Source organism: Ambystoma mexicanum, chromosome 11, assembly GCF_040938575.1.
Source record: "Ambystoma mexicanum isolate Mex_15411 chromosome 11, UKY_AmexF1_1, whole genome shotgun sequence".
Lineage (NCBI taxonomy): Eukaryota > Metazoa > Chordata > Amphibia > Caudata > Ambystomatidae > Ambystoma > Ambystoma mexicanum.
In genome coordinates, this window is record NC_090934.1 from 350,775,608 (window position 1) to 350,796,498 (window position 20,891).

Genomic DNA, 20,891 nt, shown 5'->3' on the forward strand with positions numbered 1-20,891 from the left:
ATTTTTCTTAGTATAGGCCATTTTATTTGACTTGACGCCACTAGGACTGCATCATTTTCACTTAATGGTCATCACCTGTCCCCATCTTAGATTTATGCTTAGATTAGGATTTTCTCCAACCCTGCATACCAATTTCAGTGTTCAATAAACACCCTTGAACTGTGATTACTTGTGCCTGTCGTACTTGTAACCATGAGTTCCTCACATATGGTGTCGGAGGTGGGATCCGGCTCAATTGAAACAAATTGGGGAACCCTACAATTTCAAAAGCTTAGCCAAAGAGCCTCCAACCCTTCCATTGCCACAAAGGAATCAATAGGGTTTGATATCTGTAGCAGTAGGGAAGCGACTATTCCCCCTGGGAAAAGAGGAATGATTCCTACAGATTTAGTTTTGATTGCCCCTCCGGGATGTTGCATACGATTAGCCTCGAAATCTGGTTTAGCATGGAAGTTTGGGATAGACGTCTTAACAGGCGTTATTGATCCTGACTTCCGAGGGGACATGAAGGTTCTATTACAGAATCATGGTGAAGTCCGTTTTGAGGCACGGCGGGGAGACCAAATTGCCCAGGGAATTTTGGAGAGAGCTCTGTTGCCTCAATTCCAAGAAAGTGAACCAGATGAAACAGAGGTAACTTAGGCTTTGGAGAAGCTGCAAAATCCCCTACCATCGAAGAAAGGAAAGTAGAGGAACCCACCATTTATCCCGACCAAGCCTTTACACTTTGAAATGATCCAGCCCTCGCTGAAGCTTTTCTACAAGCCATCCCAGAGGAAGCAGTCCTAGAGAAGGGAAGTCCCCTTTTCTTCGTAAAACTAGGGTTACTTTACAGGAAGGAAACCTCCCCTGAGGGGTTAATAAAAACTCAACTGGTAATGCTAGAGATCGCACATTCCCATCTCACGGGTCCTGGGAGGATAGTTTAGGGGCAACGTGCTCACCTTGGAAGCAAGACGACACAGAGCAACACAGGTTTGATTCCCGGGTCCGCGCTTAGAAACCTCCTGGGTATTAAGCGCGTTATAAATAACCTATCACATCACATTACGGGAGGACATTTGGGGTGAACTAAAACCCAGGGGCATATTAGTGGAAAGTTTTATTGGCCGGGTATTCATGCTGATATCAAAACTTTCCTACAAACATGTGAGATATGTCAAAAGACCAACCCACACATTCCATCACCTACCCCTTTGAAGCCGCTGCCAATTATAGAAGTCCCCTTCTCATGAATTGGCATGGACATAATAGGACCTCTGGAAACATCTAAATGGGGGAACAAGTATATCCTAGTAATCGTGGATTATGCGACCCGATATCCCGAGGCATTCCCAATGGGAAATAATACCACTCAGTAAATCTTGAAGCATCTTCTACTGTATTTTTTCTACAGCTGGTTTTCCAAAAGAAGTACTAACTGAAGGCGAGCGTCCCCAGATAGCACGACCCTCCCCACAATGAGAGGCAGTAATGGACTCTCCCAAGATGGGAATAAGGCTAAAACAAAGTGCGGGTGAGCTTAATGGGAGTTTATATAAGTCAAAATAGGGCATGCAAAGGACTCTGCAAACTCTGAGAGCGCTCTGTCTGACAGTAGCAAAGACAGGCGTATATATTTACAAAACGCGTCATAAAAGCCTACACACTATAGGGGGCACATGTTCGTGGGGATTGGGTGGCGACGAATAACTATAGGTGCAGCTGTGATGTGTTACGCCGTGGTTGGTGGACGTCACGGGATGCCATCGTGGGGCGGGCAGGTCAGCTGGGCTCATCCGGGCAGTGCTGCAGTGCCAGGCGTGGCCAGTGTCATTGATGAACGTCTTCCTTGGCTTTCTGCCCTAAGGGCCACGCACACCCCATTCATTCAATACTGCAATATTATCTTTCCCTGTAAATCCTACAATAGGTTATTCTACAGGTTAATGCAACACAGGAGGAATTCACCTAGAGTGGGGTCCTTTGGTGATACATCAATACATGGTTACCATCATCCTGTTGGCCGGGTATCATAGGTCACGAGGTTGGGTCTCAGGGCAAGGGGTGAGCTGTCCAAGTTTTCATGTCTCGTTAGAAGTCATTATGAATGTGTTCCTACAGTGTTGCTATAATATTGGGTGTCCTAATTTTACAGGGGCCATTAACCTGGGGTGAACTGGTGGGTTGTAAATAATTCAGGTGGCAGGCCGTGGCCATGTGAGCTGCGGGGGGACGTGAATGATTGAAATGGCTCCAGCCGGATTGGGGGAGGTGAGGCAGAGCAGCCCGGGCCTTTGCCTTTCGTCTGGCAGGGTTCAATGGGGACGGAGGGGAGATGGCCTTGGGTATGCCCACAATGGCATTCTCCTCGTGTGTTGCAGATTATATAAAAAAGGCCTAAACATTCATATAATGTACAATACTCCATTGAGTTTTTTAAAAGCTTACATCTCTACGTTGTTAGTGCCTTTACATGGCCATTTCAAATGCGCTACCTGTACCAATGTTGTTATTGATAACTATATGTTAAGTATTTAACAACCACGACATTTTGTTACACTCTATGCATACACGATAAGCGAGGTAGTATTAAGGTTTGTGGAGTGCGCAGGAACAACTGGCCAATAAGACTGATGGCATTGACACATGGTGAGCTTGAACATTCGAATACATTCTATGCGTTTTCTTACACAATTTACATGAGCTCCCAATGCAGTTGCACTTGATTTTCTTTGCACTCTAGCAGCATTAGTTCAGCTATGGCATAGGGCCTTGGAGTACATTCTTCTCAGAGAAACATATAACATAGAACCCGGGACCCTTCTACCATTCGCACATAGCTAAGGGGATATGGGTATTTCAACCAGGATGCCACATGAACACACACTCTGCCATCTTCATGGAGTTTACATATTTTACCAAAAGGTCATGGAGAAAAGAGTTTCATCACAGGCAGTTTGCATATTGGTATTTAGGGTCTCTACTTTTGTCGGGGGACCATTTTACAGTTCTTTTCCACCCCGGCCCTGCTGGCCGGGTCATACTGTGGACAGTGATACACTGCGGAAGGTGAATGTTACAGTGTTTGCTTCTAGCACTAGCTCATGTCTGTCTGTTCGTGGGAACGGGCTCTCAGCGGATCTGCCAGGGAGCTGCGGCCACAGGGACAAGTGAGAACTCTCCAAGGGTGGGGGCCGTGCTGCGGCGCACAGGGGCTCATGTCATTCTAGTTTCACAAAATGGTTTCCAGGGCCTAGCTTAATACAGCACGTTTGGTTAATGTGTCAGCCAGTGGTCCACCCGCCACCTGGGCCCTGGTGGCAGGGGGGTCCCTGACGAGCCATGGACTCCACAAGGGGGGGCTGCAGGGGAGTGGGGGGTCTCTTGGACCTATCCTCCCATACATTTCCCCCCTTTTGTTACTTAAGTAACGAATACTGTAACTGCCTCAACCTCTGGATTTCCTTTTCTTCAGCTACTGTCTCGTCCCACGCAGGGGTGCCTTCTATCGGCATCCATTCCCTACATACCCCTCACAGGCTTTCCCCCCTTCTAGCATACTCGTCTGGTGTACAGGTCATATATATATACAGTCCCCGTCCCCTTCCAAATCCACCCACACCACATTATATCACTCGAGTTCATGGGGTTCTTTAATTGTGGTGTGCCATAGCCTGTCTGCTACATCCCCACTGTGGTATATGGGCACCATCTGGAATTTTGGTGTGTTTTCTTCTCCTGTTTGCACCTCCACCTCTTGCACATCATTTTGTATTGCACCGCGAGTGTTGCCCATTGTCACCATCATCATCGCACCATTTGGTACTGCGTTTGCACAACATCAAAGACCCACCTGGCACATACAAAAAATAAAAAGGAGTAACACCACCGTGGGCATCAGCAATTTGACAGTCATTCCCAGCCATGACGGGACCCAGGAGAAGAGGTTGTCGAACCATGTGCTTGCTTCGGCTCCACCTTCCGTTTTCATCCTCTCTCCTAGGTTATGTACTGCTTCGATCACATGGGATAAGGTACCATTATCTGCATCTTCAGAAGGTACGAATGTGCAGCAGCAGGCACTTCCAATTTTTCAGCATACACCTCCGTCCATCGCTGTTAATAGGTCTAAGACATACCTATTCTGCATGGTCATTAGCTGCAGTGCTCTCAGCTCCACTTTTATTACGTTAAACCCTTCTTCAGTGTCAGGATCAGCTTCCAGCGTGTGATTTGGAGCCATTTCGCATTTGCCAGTGCCTGGATGCTGGGGATGAGTGAGGCGAAGAAAGTCTCTGCAGAACTGAACAATCGATATCTGTCTGTGATCTGTGCCAGTAGTTCTGAGGATGCTTTTGATATGTAGTTCGACGAGCATCTGTTCCGAGACAGCATCTCCCCCTTATTGCCAGAAGACAGGACATATAGTTGTGACTCTGCAGTTGGTTGGGCATCATTCTCCCGAGGAGTCTCAGACATTTTCTTGCTCCCATCAATGTGGCTCTCTGGTATCACCATTAGTGCAGAATGTAGGGTGGCCAATGAGCAGATGCCGCTCCAGGATTGTGGGAGGTGCAGGTATGCCTGGTTGCCACATACCCAATAAGTGTCCATGAGTGCGCTGTCCCTTTTCTCATATCCGGGATTGTGAGGGTCTTGTTGTAGTTTTTGTTTGCCCCCATGATAGTCTTCCCGTCTCCCTTGAAACACACTTCATAGTTTATTTCTTTCTGTAGCTTGAAGGGCTTTTCAATGGCAGTCACCCAGGTCAATTTTGAGATGTGCTCCTTCCATACTGGTGTACATGTTTTGTCTATCCACTGCAGTTTTTCTGGTGTCACGCCTCGCAGCGCCTCAGCTTTGCACATTATCTCTTCATCCTTCCACTTATTTTCCGAGAATAATGTCCCTTTTATTATGAAAAATGGTTCTTCCAAACATATTACTCCTTCTGCTTTCGGGTAACAGGTCTTCTCAGTCTGCAGCATTTTAAAAGTTACCTCGTGTGCCTGGAAGGTGTTCTTAATACTGCACAATGTGAGATGAAGGAGACATTTGGCATCTACAATAGGCAGTTCTTTTGGTAGCAATACTTTGGGTGTACCTGAAGCATGGGGAATAAGGGAGCAGACATAGCAACTCTCATTTGTTGTTTGTTTTGCGGTTGCACTCATGTCTGCATACCATTTACTTGTATGATGGGGGTGTTGTGGGTCTTCCATCTTGTCCAGTCCCAACCCGTAATACTTGTCGTATTTTCTACTTCCCACCACCCTTTTCCTCCTATTATTTCTAAGATATCTCCCGGCTTCACGGGCGAGGAGCAGTCCAGACCCCCCTTTCTTCCCTCCACCCCCCTTTTCCCATTCTTCATATAATGCTGCGTATGTCACTGCCATCTCCTCATTCTCTTTCTTTATTCTATCAGGTAGTGTGTTCTCTGTTGTGGGGGTGGTTACATGTGTGGGCACGGTGGTGGGGGTGTTGTACAGCCATGATATAACAGAAGGGTTGCGATCATTTAAACTGTGGGCATTGTAATCGGAGACATTTGGCGGGGAAGCATTTGGCGGGGAAGTTGTGCTATCCTGCACTTTACCCTGCAGTCTTTCATGTGGCGAGGTAGCTGCATTTGGCGGTTTCGTGTTATATCCCCATACAAGTTTAGATCTGCCCCACACCAAAAAATCACCTTGTTTAGTATTTGCAGTTGTAGTTTGATTTGTTACATTAGTCCCGTTATTCCCTCCCCACTCGTTCATCTCGATAGAGATGAACGCTATAAACCAGTAGGTAGCCAAGCAAAACAGTATTGTGAAAAATAATGTAATGCATACAGACAATCCACACTCATACAAATATCTACACCTTTCAGCTAAATCATTTCTACATCTAATCAATCTATTCGTTGCGGGCTGCCCGTTTGTTGCCATGGTAGTTCCTGTTTAAAATATAAAAGTGCATTAAGTACGTGCATGTAAACATTTTTGTTGGTACTGTGTGTACCAGGAAGTCATAGAAAGGGAGATGGTTGGGTGGGGGGAGAGGGGTGCACAGAGAAGGGAAAAGAAAATACATATATCTTACACCATTATTTTTAATTAAACATTTTTTTTTTCTTCATTATTCATTTTTCTCATTTATTTCGATCAATAACCTGTAATAGAATTGTTCCGTTAACATCTTAATTTACCAGTTACACTCCTCCATTCATTTGTTCCTCTTTACTTATCACTTCTATCATTTTTGTTTGCTGTTGTCTGTGCCTCCTCATCCACTTTTTCCCGCACACTATTGTATGCCTTTCGCACATCTGTCAAGTGTATCCAGTATCTGAGTCCCTTCACCTTCACAGCTGTGGGTGTACAAAAAACAACCTTGTATGGGCCATGGAACCTTGGGGCATTCCACCGGTGCGCAAAGCTCCGGACATAAATGAACTCTCCTGGCATTAATTGTACTTGTGTGTCTGGTTCCATAAAGGACACCGTTGTGTTCCCTTTTTCCCTTGTAAATGGCGGTGAGAGTTGCCTTGAAATTGCACGCGCTGCCCTAGTTAGCTTCTTTAGGTAGTCTGTGAATTCATCTCCTAATATTGTGGTGCTTCTGTGTGCATCTGAGTGTTGGCGCAGTGGGGAATGTGCTGTGTGCATCCGTCTTCCCGTCACAATTTCGTGCGGGGACAGGTGATGATCCTTGCTCGGCTGATTCCTCAGCTCGAACAGTGCAAGCGGTAGGCAGTAGATCCAGTTTTTCTTTAACGAAAAACACAATTTAGACAATCTTCCTTTTAACAGGCCGTTCATCTTCTCAACACTGCCGTTACTTTGGGGATGATAAATCGAGCAGAGTTTATGCTTTATTCCCAATAATGCAGTCACTTCCTTGAAGAGTTTGTTCACAAAATGAGTGCCGTTGTCTGAGCGAATTACGTCACAAATTCCCCAGCGTGGGAACACTTCCCTCACTAGGAACTTTGCAGCGCTCTTAGCATCAGGGCGCGCACATGGACCCGCTTCCACCCACCTGGAGAATGGACATACAACCACTATCATGTAGCGTGCCCCATTACACCTCTCCCCCTTGTCAGCATAATCAATATGCAGTTCTCTGAAGGATCCTGTTGGTTTTGGAATTGTCCCCCTGAGTGTCCGTAGGGTCATCCTGGAGTTATATATTTGGCAAGTCGTGCACTCCATTGTCAACCTGGATATGTGCTCCTGGAGACATGGCACAAACCAATCTTCCTGTATCTCTGTCGCAGTGTGTTGTTTAGCATTGTGTGCTGGAAAGTGTAATTGCTGGAATGCTATCTCTAACAGTTTGATGGGCATCACTACTTTTCCTGAGTTATTTTGGCGCCACACTAAATCTGTTGCCGATTGGCTGCAACCCCTCTTTTCCCACAACACTTTTTCTTCACTACTTGCACCTTCCTGCAGCTCTAGTATTTGCGATATGGGCATGGCATTGTATCCTTCTGGAAGTTCTTCGTTCGTCTGGTGCTGCAATAGGTACTCACCTGCTCTGTGTCTTTCAAAATACGAAGCCTCCTTGGCAGCAGCGTCTGCTGCCGCGTTTCCCAAAGACACAACGCGTCGGTGTTGGACGTATGTGCTTGGCATTTCACTATTGCTACCATTGTTGGGCCTTTTAGAGCTTAAATTAATTCCTTCAACAGTTCAGCATGCTGTACTGGGGTCCCATCCGCCCTTCGAAACCCTCTCTGCCCCCACCGGGCTAGACCTCCGTGTACGGTGGTCGTCATGTAAGCTGAATCTGTGTATATCGTCACTGCACATCCCTTAGCTGCATGTAATGCTTCTATTAGGGCGATAAGTTCTGCTGCTTGGGCTGAGAAGTGGGATGGAAGGCGGTATTGTGCTAACACTTCATACTCACCTTCTTCTAGCCTCACTACTGCTAGTCCTACATGTTTCTCTCCTGTGTCCATGTCAATTGATGCTGACCCATCTACAAAGTACACCTCTCCCTCGCTCAGGGCATTCTCACACACCACCGTGCCCTCCCCTGTTTCTCCTGTGTATGTTGCACAATTGTGTTCTTGCATGTCCTCTAGTGTGCATGGTTCTGTGATGAATGTTGCTGGGTTTACTGTCCTGCACTGTGTAGTCAGTGTACTTTTTGATCTTTCCAGTATTGCAAACAATGAGTGTTCCACGAATAACGTCACAGGGCACCCCATTACTATTGTGGCACTTTTCTCAATGGCGAACGCGGCGGCAGCGAGAGACTGCTCGCACGCGAAGTGGCCTTGCATTACTGCATCCAATGTGCTGCTATAGTAGGCCAATCGTTTGTGTCCTTGGGAAGTCTTTTGTGTCAGCACAGCTGTCATAAGAGTCCCCTTGCAATGTGAGAACAGGTAAAATTCGCCTCATAATCAGGATTGGCGAGTACTGGAGCACTCAAAATCAGCTCTTTTAGTGACCCAAACGAGTCACTCATTTCTTTTGACCACTCTATTTTCTTGTTCTCTTGCTGGGCCTCTTTGAGTGCTTGCAGCAAGGGTCTGGTGTGGGCTGCATAGTCTACTGTCCATGCTCTGCAATAGTTAGACATTCCTAGGAATTTTTGCATCTCTTTCACTGTGGTTGGTTCTCTCACTGACCTTATTGCTTCCACTCTGGCAAGTATTATCCTTTTCCCATTCTTTGATATCAGCTGCCACAGGTACAGCACTTCTGACTGACAGTATTGTAGTTTCCCTTTGTCCACTTTGTATCCTTTATGGGCCAGCAGTGTCAAGAGGGTAAACAAGTCTCTTCTGCATATCTCCTCATTCTGTGTGCAGATGAGCAAATTGTCTACGTACTGAATGATTGTGCTTTCAGCTGTTACATTACCCAGGTCTTCGTGCAGTATGCGGTTGAATATGCTGGGACTCTCACAGTACCCCTGTGGTAGTCTGCAATGCTCGTATCTCTTCCCCCCTAGTGTGAATGCTGTCAAGTATCTCCTTTCTTCTGCCAAGGGGATGAAGAAAAATGCATTTTTCAAATCAACTACTGTGAAATGTGATGCCGTCTTCGGGATACTGCACAGTATGGATGCAGGGTTCGGGACCAAAGGAAATTCTTTTTGTATGATGTCATTTAGGGGGCGTAGATCTTGGATCATCCTCCAAGCCCCTCCCTTTGCTTTTTTGATCGGATAGATACAAGTGTTACATGGGGAGGTTGAGGGCACTATTATCCTCTGTGCTAGTAATGCACTTACTGTCTCTTTTATCCCTTCCTCAGCTTCGGGGGACAATGGGTATTGCTTCACTCGGGGCACAATTGCCCCTGGTTTGAGTTTTATTACTACTGGTGTCACTCCATGCAGCAAGCCTACATCATGGGGGCCTGTTGTCCACAAATTGTTTGGCACCAGTCTCATGTCATGATCAAAAAATGGCGGCGGTGATCCAACCACTGCCATCAACTGGACGGGCACTTGTCTTGTTTGAATTAAAATGTCACATGGTATTGCTATTTCCATTATTATTTCGCCATCACTCTCTGAATCAGAAAAGAGATCCTCGTCAGACAAGTCACGTAGCGCGATATCAGCATTGATGCACAGTACAGTGCGCCATTCACACCCGTCTATGTCCATCCCAATTACTGCAATCCTTTTAGCTGATACTTGCACAGCATGCAGGTCTAAGGATACCACTGAACCTGGTGCTATGTCTGGGCGTACTATTGGGCGGAAGATGAATTCTGCTGGTACCCTCCACTCTAACTTCTTTAGCTCGGGTACTACTTGGGCCAGTGTTTTTAATCCTTCAATAAACATTCTTTCGTCCACTGGCATGCCGCGTATTTCTGGTGCTGTTGCTCGGGCGTGCACCACTAGCATTATGCGCAATGGGCATATTCCTGGGTTTGAGCACACTATTCCTCTTTCTGTGAATGATATTGTCATGTTAAGCTTGCTGAGAAGGTCCCTTCCAAGCAGGTTTATTGGTGATTGTTCATAATAAAGTAAGGGTGTCTTTACTGTTTTACCCCCCACTGTCACATCCAAATCTTCTGTGTAAGGAACTTCAATTACAGCCCCAGAGAACCCCTGCGTCTCTAACTTCCGGTTAGATAGCGGAAACCGGCCTTCACGGATACATGATTTCTCGGCTCCCGAATCCACCATAAATATGAACTGCTTGTCTCCTATCTGCGCCCCTACCAATGGTTCCTCCGCTGCATCGTAGGTGGTAGATAGAACAGGACACGCAAGTGTTCTCTGTGGGCTGTCCTATGCTGGTTGTCTCATTGTTCCCCCCTGGTTGAAGACATTTCCTGAAACTACTGACACACCACTATAGGGGGCCGGGGCTGGTGCTCCATTGGCACTCGTTGCGAAAGGGTTGCCCGGGGTGTATTGCATATTGTCGTTGTTTTGTGGGTGATTCTGTGTCCTATATTGTTGTGCTTGTCTTTGCTCTGCATACCCCTGTTCTTGTTCCCTCTGTTGTCGTCCCATTGGAAGACCGTATGGGCTTCCCAGGTGGGGGTTACCATATTGCTCCATCTCTTGAAATCCGTTGTTCGGTCTACTCCTGCACTCTCGAGAAAAGTGTCCCCACCTCCCGCAGTTCCAACAACTTCCCTGCGCACCTCTGGGACCTTGCCATCCATTCCCTCCGTTTCCCCCGTACCCTTGTCCACCCCCTCTGTGACCCCTGTACCCACCTTGTCCCCCTCGAGGGGTCCAATCTTGCCACTGGGGACCTCCGTTCTGCTCCTGCTCGTTCCACTGCGGTTGCCCTGCTCCTGCCCAATTCGTTGCCATCCTCCCCTGTATTGCTACCAGCCCCTCCTCTTCCTCTTCTCCCTCCCTGTTGTGTGGGAGCGCGGCTACTGCTGCAGCGACCTTCACCAGTTTTGTTTGTACTAACTTTGCCTCGTCTGCCAATCTTTTTTGCGCTATTTCCTTTTCCCTCTCCTTTATCCTTTTACAGTGGTGAACTATTATGCTCTGTATTTCGGGCCACCCCTTCGCTTCAATGCCTGCAATTTTGTCAAGTGCTTTTTGTACCTCTTTAGGGAGTCCCCTTTTTATTATGAAGTAAATAATGAGGTTGACTGATACCAGGGCGTGCCCGTTTCCGCTCTCCACATCTCCTGGACCCGAAAAATGTAATCCATAGCATCTTCTACATCATTCATCGTACACTGCATGACAGACTGCAAATCTGGAGTGTCTGGGAATGTTTCTCTTAATGCGTCCCACACCCTTGCACGTACTGTGTTAAAAGAGGCTCCATCATGGCGATCGCAGTCTAACGTTACCCCCGGGAAGCCAGCCTTTACCCATACTCTATCAGCTTGATCCCCAACCGCTGATACTAGCAGACTTTTCACATCACCTATTGCTAGTGGTACCCCGGCTGTGTGTTTCTCAAATGCATATATCCACTTGCTTGCCCCTCCTGATAGCGGTGGTAATAGCTTTAACCAAATTGGCCTTGTCTATCTGAGCCCAGGGTATGTAATTAGGCCTCCCTCCTCCCCTGTGTATTAGTGGGAGCTGTAACTTCCCCTTTGTTGCCTTGCCTGTACTCACCTTCATTCCTTTCTTTCCTAGTGGAGCCATTTTCCCCAACCTATTCCTTAGTCGTCCTGTCCATTCTTCTTCCATTCTTCTTCCTGAACATGCACCATCCATCCTCTCATTTCCTCCTCCCATCGCCATACTTAATCTTTCACCTTCCTCTGAGTCCTCTTCTATATCGCACCATAGTTCCTCTCTACCTCCTGTGGCCATTATGTCATCGTCAGTATGCTCCTCCCTTTCCTCTAGTTCAATTATTCGTGTTGGTTCTTCTTGTATTCTGAACAGTATCTCCCCCTTCTTCCACCCTTCCTCAATTGTTTTATCATGACCCTGTGTTCTTGTTGTCAGCTCTGACCGAGTAGCAGTAGCGTTAGCCCCACTCTGTTCACATATGCTTTTTATCCTAGAGAGCTCATCTTTTGCTATGGAGAGCATAGACTCTAAGTCTTCTGTTAGTTTCTCTATATTTACTGTGGGTGTACTTACCTGGTCGCGCTGTCTATGGCTCTCATACGGTGGGGGTGCAGTGGCCCTCGAGTCGTAGAGACTGTTGTTGGGGGCACATATGTCGGGTCACTGTATCCTTCTGCGGGCACTGGTTTATTCAATATTGGGTACAATCTAGTTACTTCTACTGGTGGTCCCCCTTCTTGCAACACCTTGTCGTCTTCAGGTATCAACAATGGATTATCAGTGGTAGATGGCAAATCAGTTCCTAACTCTCTTTTTTTGGGAGGGGGCACTTCTTCAAACAATCTCCATTGATCTAATATTTCTCTCCTATTATGTAACTGCTTCCCCTTGTATTTTATACAAATGCATGTTGCTACCATATCCAGGACACTCTTGTCAAACGATCCTCCTTCTGGCCATATTTGGGGTGACCCTTCCCCCTTCAGTTCTGTAATCCATTGATCGTGATATTTCTTAATACGTTCAGCATACCCAGGTAAATTCTTATATGGGCCATGGGTATTTCTGCCCCCATGGTGTCTAGTTGCCCTATATATCACTAGATATATATATATATCTATATATCTATAGATATATATATATCTCTACGTGTAGGGATCTGTGTGTTCTCACCACCTGGGCAATATGGGAGTGGGTGTGCACAGCTTATACTCTGTATAATTTAGGGGGCACATACAAGAGCAAACCACTTTTTGTACACTACCACTATCTTCAGCATACTTATTCAAAAAATAGTCAGTTTACCCGTACAATTTCTTCTGGTCACACTTACCATGACCACACCATAATTATGCACATTTTGCCATTATTCCATATTCATCTTAACAAACTATGTTCTGACACACATGATGCATGTACACCAACAAGCAACACTCTATTCACAGTTGACCTTGTAATACTTTTCCTCCCTCCCTAGTTGTCTCCTTCTTTCTTAGTTTGATATAAACTTGTGTTTTTACTTAGGTTATCTTCTCTTTTTTTTTTCTTCTCATACTAACCCTGTTTTTTCCCCATAAACCCAGAGAGAAGAATAGAAAGAATAGCAGTTACTAATTTATTAACCGTGTCTCCCTTTTTTACCAGACACCTTTATCTTATTTTTCACTTCTTCATATATTCCCAGTACTAGTCAAGATAGCACTATGCAGCGCGGCCTTCTACCCCCTTGCGGAGCTAGGTTCCCGTCTCTTTATCTCTTTTCACCTCTTGATCCTAATGGCCATATGCAAAGAAAAAGTAAAGAAAGTCTAGAGTGGTTCTTAGTATTCCCAAAGTGTCCCTTTTTAAATGACCTCGTTCCCTGTTCTGTTTCCTCCCCTGCTTCCTTTATGGTCGCTCGCACTTAATACTCACGTGCCCGTCTTGAACCGAGAGTCTCCGAACTGGGTCCGTCCAGGCAGCGCTGCCGCACGCTCAACGGTCAGCCCTGGCTCCGGCGAGCGGTACTCAAAGGGGATTTTTCAACCGGGATCCCGTACCGTCTCTCTGTTGAGTGCGCACTTCTAAGCGTACCGGTCGCCGTTGGCGGGCAGCTTACCGGAGCCGGCGCACCGTGCGTATCCCTTTTCGACCGGAGATTTTCATGCCAAAGGGGACGGTAGGGATATATTAAGAAAAATAATCACGCTGTCGGGGTCACCACTGAAGGCGAGCGTCCCCAGATAGCACGACCCTCCCCACAATGAGAGGCAGTAATGGACTCTCCCAAGATGGGAATAAGGCTAAGACAAAGTGCGGGTGAGCTTAATGGGAGTTTATATAAGTCAAAATAGGGCATGCAAAGGACTCTGCAAACTCCGAGAGCGCTTTGTCTGACAGTAGCAAAGACAGGCGTATATATTCACAAAACGCATCATAAGAGCCTACACACTATAGGGGGCACATGTTCGTGGGGATTGGGTGGCGACGACTAACAGTAGGTGCAGCTGTGATGTGTTACGCCGTGGTTGGTGGACGTCACGGGGTGCCATCGTGGGGTGGGCAGGTCAGCTGGGCTCATCCGGGCGGTGCTGCAGTGCCAGGCGTGGCCAGTGTCATTGATGAACGTCTTCCTTGGCTTTCTGCCCTAAGGGCCACGCACACCCCATTCATTCAATACTGCAATATTATCTTTCCCTGTAAATCCTACAATAGGTTATTCTACAGGTTAATGCAACACAGGAGGAATGCACCTAGAGTGGGGTCCTTTGGTGATACATCAATACATGGTTACCATCATCCTGTTGGCCGGGTATCATAGGTCACGAGGTTGGGTCTCAGGGCAAGGGGTGAGCTGTCCAAGTTTTCATGTCTCATTAGAAGTGATTATGAATGTGTTTCCTACAGTGTTGCTATAATATTGGGTGTCCTAATTTTACAGGGGCTATTAACCTGGGGTGAACTGGTGGGTCATGGAGTCTAGGACAGGGCACCTCTGGCCTGCGTTTATGGCCGGGGTTTACTGCTGGGTTGTAAATAATTCAGGTGGCAGGCCGTGGCCATGTGAGCTCCGGGGGGACGTGAATGCTTGAAACGGCTCCAGCCGAATTGGGGGAAGTGAGGCAGAGCAGCCCGGGCCTTTGCCTTTCATCTGGCAGGCTTCAATGGGGAGGGAGGGGAGATGTCCTTGGGTATGCCCACAATGGCATTCTCCTCGTGTGTTGCAGATTATATAAAAAAGGCCTAAACATTCATATAATGTACAATACTCATTGAGTTTTTTAAAAGCTTACATCTCTACGTTGTTAGTGCCTTTACATGGCCATTTCAAATGCACTACCTGTACCAATGTTGATATTGATAACTATATGTTAAGTATTTAACAACCACGACATTTTGTTACATTCTATGCATACACGATAAGCGAGGTAGTATTAAGGTTTGTGGAGTGCGCAGGAACAACTGGCCAATAAGACTGATGGCATTGACACATGGTGAGCTTGAACATTCAAATACATTCTATGCGTTTTCTTACACAATTTACATGAGCTCTCAATGTAGTTGCACTTGATTTCCGTTGCACTCTAGCAGCATTAGTTCAGCTATGGCATAGGGCCTTGGAGTACATTCTTCTCAGAGAAACATATAACATAGAACCCGGGACCCTTCTACCATTCGCACATAGCTAAGGGGATATGGGTATTTCAACCAGGATGCCACATGGACACACACTCTGCCATCTTCATGGAGTTTACATATTTTACCAAAAGGTCATGGAGAAAAGAGTTTCATCACAGGCAGTTTGCATATTGGTATTTAGGGTCTCTACTTTTGTCGGGGGACCATTTTACAGTTCTTTTCCACCCCGGCCCTGCTGGCCGGGTCATACTGTGGGCAGTGATACACTGCGGAAGGTGAATGTTACAGTGTTTGCTTCTAGCATTAGCTCATGTCCGTCTGTTCGTGGGAACGGGCTCTCAGCGGATCTGCCAGGGAGCTGCGGCCACAGGGACAAGTGAGAACTCTCCAAGGGTGGGGGCCGTGCTGCGGCGCACAGGGGCTCATGTCATTCTGGTTTCACAAAATGGTTTCCAGGGCCTAGCTTAATACAGCACGTTTGGTCAATGTGTCAGCCAGTGGTCCACCCGCCACCTGGGCCCTGGTGGCAGGGGGGTCCCTGACGAGCCATGGACTCCACAAGGGGGGGGCTGCAGGGGAGGGGGGTCTCTTGGACCTATCCTCCCATACATTTACTAACGGATCAGGGTTCAAATTTCATGAGTAAGCTTATGGCCGAAGTCAAAGAGCTACTCCACATCACCACCTTGCAAACTTTTGTGTAACATCCCCAAACTGATGGTCTAGTAGAAAGATTCAATAAGACCTAAAAACTAATTGTACAGAAACGTGTAGAGGAAGACGAGAAGGACTGGGACCAAATGATCCCATGGGCACTATTTGCAGTGAGGAAAACCCCCCAAGCGTCCCCAGGTTTCTCTCCCTTTGAGCTACTCCATGGAAGAGAACCGCAAAATGACCTAGACATGCTCTGGGAAACCTGGGAAGAACGCGAGAATGCCCCCATTCAAATATTCCAAACTGCACTAGAATGTGACAACACATGAAATTAGTCCGGGACTTAGCTTGTACTCACTTGGGAAAGGCCCAAAACCTGCAAAAAGCTAGTTACGACAAAAAGGTACATTTTAGATCTTTTTCTATTGGACAAGAAGTACTAGTCCTTTTACCCTCATGAGAAAACAAACTGGTCTCCAAGTGGTACGGACCCTATGAGATAATAGAAAGAGCAGGAACGTGCACGTATAAAATAGCCCACCAGACCGAAAACAGAAAGTCTACTGATATCATGTTAACCTTCTAAAAAAGTGGAAAGAAAACCCATCAACCACCCATGCCAAAGTTCTAGCTTACCTGGTTCCCGAGGATATAGATAACTTTGACTTAATTCCACCCGAGTTATCTAGCCAACAACGAGATCTGAAGGATGTAGTAGTTTCATTCCCTGACATATTTTAAGAAAAAACAGGAAGAGTAAAAGGTACCTATCATTATATTCGAACACCTAAAGGCAAAGTTGTTCACCTAAAACCTTATTGTCTACCAGAGGCACGAAAACAGGTAGTGATCGAGGAAGTTAAAATCATTGAACCTTCCTCAAGTCCATGCCTATCGTGTTAGTCACTAAACCTGACCAGTCCTGGAGATTCTGCATCGACTTTCGTCAAGTCAATGCCATATCGGACTTCGATGCCTATCCCATGCCACACATCAATGACTTAATTGGTAAACTAGGGACAGCCATCTATCTATCAACCCTAGATTTAACAAAAGGGTACTGGCAAGTCCCTGTATATGGGCTAGACAAGGAAAAAACTGCATTTTGAACACCCCTAGGGTTATTCTAGTTTAAAGTCCTCCCTTTTGGTCTACACGGTGCGCCAGCTACGTTCCAACGTCTTATGGATAACATCCTACAACCCTATTCTGACTTTTGCAGGGCTTACATTGACAAAATTGTCATTTATAGTAAGACATGGGAAGACCATCTTTTCCATCTTTATACCATCATGAAAGTCCTTAGGAAGGCTGGTCTAACTGCAAATCCAGCTTAATACAGAATAGCCCAATCCGCTGTAAATTATGTTGGCTTTTTCACAGGGAATGGAACTGTACAGCCCAAACATGAAAAAGTGAAAGCCGTCTTGGACACTCCAACTCCCAAGACCAAAAGAGACCTTATAGCTTTCCTTGGGTTAATAGGTTATTACTATAGGTTTATCCCTAACTATTTAGATAAAACGGCACGGTTAACAGATAAACTTAAAAATGCAGAACCCCAGAAACTTCAGTGGAGCGAGGACGACGAGGTATGCTATAACATCTTGAAACAAACACTATGTCAAAACCCAATCCTAAAGGTAGTCGACTTCTCAAAGGAGTTTGTGTTACAGACAGATGCTTCCCTTACAGAATTAGGAGCCGTTCTGTCCCAAGTCTGCGACAGATTAGAACGCCCCATACTGTATACTAGTCGCAAGTTATTCCCACGTGAGAAAAATTACTCTGTGGTAGAACTGGAGGCCCATTGGGCCATTATCCATCTCAGGTACTATCTATTAGGAAGAAGGTTCACTCTAGTTACCGACCACTCACCCTTAGTCTGGATTAGCCAACGCAAAGAGTCCAAACCTCAGGTCATGCGATGGTTTCTAGACCTACAACCCTATTGTTTCACGATGGAGCACCAGAAAGGAAAAGACCAGGGAAACGTGGATTTTCTTTCCCAGTTCCACTATGAAACAAATGTTGCTACATCGCATGGAAGAAGGGTATGTGAGAAACCTGAAGGTGTCTCCCTAACTAGTCCCCAAGGATCTGACACCCAGGTGGCCAGGACACGGGCATCGCTGTTGTTTCCAGTTCCTGGGGGTGGACCAGTGAGTGAGAATCACCTGGATGGGGGTGTCCTCTGGGAGTGAGACACTGATGGGTAAGACGCAGTATCCTTCTTCCTTTTAACATCTTTTCCCCATCCTCTCACATAGGACATTCCAAACCACTGCCCCCCTCCCCTTTCCACCGCACTTTCTCACAACACAACGGACTACCACTAGAGTTGTTTACCTGACATGTCCCAATACCAGGGTCAGGCAAAGTCAGGCAATTGATCAGAATCACACACACCTGATGGCCCTTTCCCTTCCCCACAAGGATAAAAGGTGGAGCCAGAGAGCACAGTACGAGAAAGGTGAACATGGCAGACAGCACGTCGAGACGACTACCACATGGCAGTTCAAGAGAAGGTAGAAAGGCGGCCTGAAGCGAGAGGGTGGCGAGGAGAGAAGTGACCTTGCCCATTTTGTTGCAGGCCCGCAGAACCTTCGTGGAGGGGAATCTAAGACTGCAGTCAATAGAGTCAAGTGTCCTGCTGCAGATGCCAACGGTACACAGGACAGGCCTATGATAAGGCAGAGCAGAGGAGACTCCCGCGCGTCTGGTACCGGCCTTGACTCCAGAGAAGATGAAAGCCAAGCGGTTCATCACAGCCGGTGAGTCGAGGGGGGAATCGATAATCACTGGGCTGTGTCAAGTGAGAATCGCAAAGTGGCAAGTTTTGAACGAAGCTAATGAACTTTAAAGGAACTGTTAAAAGTGTGAGGGGGAAAGCAGCTGCAGAGGGAAAGCAGCACCAGGTAGGTGCTAACTTGGGAGTATCTAATCGAGCCCCATATTGGGAAACTTCGGGAACCAGAAGGCCATAGGAAGGCCGCCAAAGGAACTCAAAGTGGTCACACGTGAGGTACGGGCAAAAACCCTGTACAATCGAAAGACTTTGATCTGTAAGTTGGCGGAAAGAAAGGGAAGTAAATCCCATAGTGAGAGAAAACCGGGGAAGCGAATCCCAGGAGGGGCAGAGTGTAGAGTCCCAAGAAACAGTGCATTTTGGAACTGTTTTAAAAAGACCTTAAGATTAATGGATTACAATTGAGAGGGGTCAGCCCAGAAGAGGGGGACCCAGGGGTGACGCCATCACCCTATTTGTACTGTGGAGTATGATTGACAACAGTCAGCCCAGAAGATGGGGACCCAGGGATGAACCCATCACCCAGCGAATATTGTGAATGAAATTTCATTGGTTAAAGGAACTTTCGTTTTGTTGTTTAACAGATATTCAAGACTTATTATTTCAGGCCGATTAAAATTTGCAGCGTTTGTGGTAGGTAAGCTTTGAACTAGGATAATCCAAGCCTCTGGGTCTTCACAAAGAATTCAGATTTTCAATACTAACGTTATAGAAAGTCATAATTCTGTTGAAGACACAGAGGCAAAGGATTATCCCACCCTAATAATCGTGAATAATAATACTCTGATGTATTGATGATGTTGTGATGTATATTATTATGTGATTGATGATGTGTTACAATTACCCACCATATAGACCAAATGTCTGAGATATGGCATTATGTTGTAGGTTCCAACACAGTCCGCAAGCCAATGTGGAAGTGAAAATCATCTGGGAAGTTGAATTCAGTTTGCATTTAACGGTTGGGACGCATAAAGCTTTATGAGGACCAGCGAAAGAAAAATTGATTATTGTTGAAACGTCGCTGCTAGACAAAGTAAAGAAGCGAGAACGCATAATCCTTCACCTCTGTGTCTTTAATAGAATGATGAATTTCAGTAACGGCTGCTCGAGTTGGGGCCTAGGGGTGGGGGATGGTTTGTGGGCAGAGGGGTTAGGGGAGACGGGCTGCACATATGATGATTTATAATGAAGGATGGGTTGGGGGCGTCAAAGTTTTGAGGGGGGTTGTTCGATGGGTAAATTGGTCAGTGCAAAGTAGGGCACTCAGGTTTGTAGAGGTTGGGGTTATGGGGGGCCTCAGGAGTGGACCCGTGTAATCAGAAGGCCACATGGGTTGGGTACGTTCCTGGTGGTCCAGTCAGAGGCTACCTAGCTGATCCATCAAGACTGGATGCTTGGCGGGGTGGGGGAGGGTGTAGTTGGGGTGTTGAAAGTTTTGGGGAGTTATCTCAAGTCTCACTGTCAGGTCCTGGCCCAGTCTTGCGCAGAGGCAGCACGAACACCTCCCTCCCCATTGGGTCTTGGCACCTGGGACTAGCAAATACCACAGGCCTCCATAACCCGCCGGGGAAAGAGGATTAGGATCCATTGGTTGGATGGGTTGGGGGTTTGAGGGTAACCATAAAGAGGGTTAGGTAGAGATTGTGGATGAGGAAGGGGTGTTAGGATAAACATGCTCCTCAGCTCCAGCATCCCCTCCTGGGGTTGGTGATCTCTGCCCTTGCATTCTATGCATTCTAGCCATTCACACATTCACTCAGATACGTGCCTCAGAGCTTTTGCCTGGCGCGTCAAAACCAGGAACACTATGGAGTTCGTAACCTGGGTGTACACCTAGCATCAACACTATTTGGTAAATCATAAACGCTTCCTAGCAAACCTTACATGTATAGCATTTCACACTACATTATTATGACACGTAAACTCTACTTAGCTGCGGATTTCTTCCAACACTGCTACCACATGAGTGAGTTTGTGTCGCCTGGGAATGTCCTGAAGATTCCACTAGAAAAATACCTGTGATATAATGAGTATGCGCAGCGGACGCTGTCTGTTATTTCAACTACGGGAAGCTACGTTCACTTCACAGTTTCACATGTTCATACGGTAGTCTAACAGTGCGACCTTTCTACCCAGGACTGATATAACCATGAGTTCTACTGTTTATGTGTGCATAGCTCTCAACTCACACGCTTTTGGCGGGTGTCACCCGCCTTGTAAAGGGCTGACTCACCCACCAAGACTCCTGCACGCCCATTCATTCCAATGGGCGTCTCACCCGCCAAAAACAAAATCGGATGATTTCACCCGCCTTTGCGACACAAACGGTTGAGAACTGTGTGTGTGG